At 36.1% G+C, this 1,386-nt stretch overlaps 1 pseudogene; it reads right to left on the bottom strand.

Annotated features, from left to right (window-relative positions):
- Positions 1–108: 108 nt before the first annotated feature.
- LOC126496537 (polyadenylate-binding protein 2-like) lies at positions 109–591 on the bottom strand (annotated as a pseudogene).
- Positions 592–1,386: the final 795 nt, after the last annotated feature.

Raw genomic sequence — 1,386 nt, 5'->3', positions numbered from 1 at the left:
TAACCACTGAGCCATCTCTCCAGCCCAGTATATCTTTTTTTAAAAAATAAATTTCCACCTTCTGTTTTTCTTTTCTTTTTTTTATTTTTATTTTTTTGATGCAAGGGCCAGCTGTTTAAACCACTGTAGAATCCAGACTGGGAGCTGTTGTAATTGGTAGTTCAGGCACAGTATTGGGCACACGGATAACCCGTCTGTTGTGCTGATGGGAATCACCTTGATCTGTCTCCCTCTAAACAGAGAATCATCTAAGGCCAGGGAAGTCCTCACTGAATCTTTGTCTAATAAGAATTCTATATATGCAAACCATTTGGCAAGGCCACTGAATTTGTCACAGACTGTAGTAACACGGTTGACTGAACCACAGCCATGAAAGTGAGCTCCCAGCTCTTCTGCTCTTGCACCATAGTCCACATTGCCAACATAGATGGAACTGACATCAGCCTCCATCTTCTCCTCAAGAGATGATCACTGAGCCAGCATTGCCAGGGGTTGTACTCTTATTCATCTGCTTCTCTACCTCATTTTGTAGCTCCTTTAACTTCTCATCCTCTTCCTCTATCTCCCTGACTCCCTGAGCTTTGATCACTTCTAGCAATCATACGGAGAATATCCTACACAAAAATACACAAACATACACAAAAAATAGGAGTAACCTTATTTTCAGAAGAGCTTGGAACTCCAAGTAGTTAGAGTAAATCAAGTTGATTTACATGTACACTGATTCTTTAAAAATCTGTTCTCTTGAAATTCCATTTAAAAAGTTTTCATTTCCTCACTGTGATGCAGACTTGGATTCCATCACCAATTGTAGGAAACAACATGGTTAGTGATACTAACAGACATGATTTTCTTTATCACAAGGGAATGAGATGCTTTTAGTAATCAATCTATTTTCTGTAAAGTAAAAACATTAGAAGACTTCAAGTAAATATTGTAAATTTTGGTGAAACAGCCCTTCTCACCCAACCCATTTTCTATTATTGGGAAAGGAGAGAACAGGAGTGTACAGGATGCATGATGGCCAGTGATTCAGTGATTTTGATTAGAATCTTGTTCTTCTTTAAGAAACATATATATAATATATATATATATTATATGTGTCTGTTTGTGAGTGTGTGTGTGTATGTGTGTGTCTGTGTAGATTTGTGTTTGTGTCTTGTTTTGTCAATGGTGTCGTCCATATTGTTGATTTTGTGAACCATAATTTAATACTTTGCCCAGTTTGTACTCAGAATATTTTTTATACTCTTTGGTGATAAACAGTTTTACTTTTCTCTTCTTGATCTCAGATGCTTGCTTCTAATTATTTTATTTTATGTTTTCATTTATATTTTAATAATAAATCTTGCCTGAAGATCATATAGTAAAATAGATGCCATGGCC

Source organism: Alexandromys fortis, unplaced genomic scaffold (assembly GCF_014885135.2).
Source record: "Alexandromys fortis isolate MF-2015 unplaced genomic scaffold, M_Fortis_MF-2015_v1.1 scaffold_7424, whole genome shotgun sequence".
NCBI lineage: Eukaryota > Metazoa > Chordata > Mammalia > Rodentia > Cricetidae > Alexandromys > Alexandromys fortis.
The sequence above is the reverse complement of the archived record's forward strand: the minus strand, read 5'-3'. Positions and strand labels throughout refer to the sequence as shown.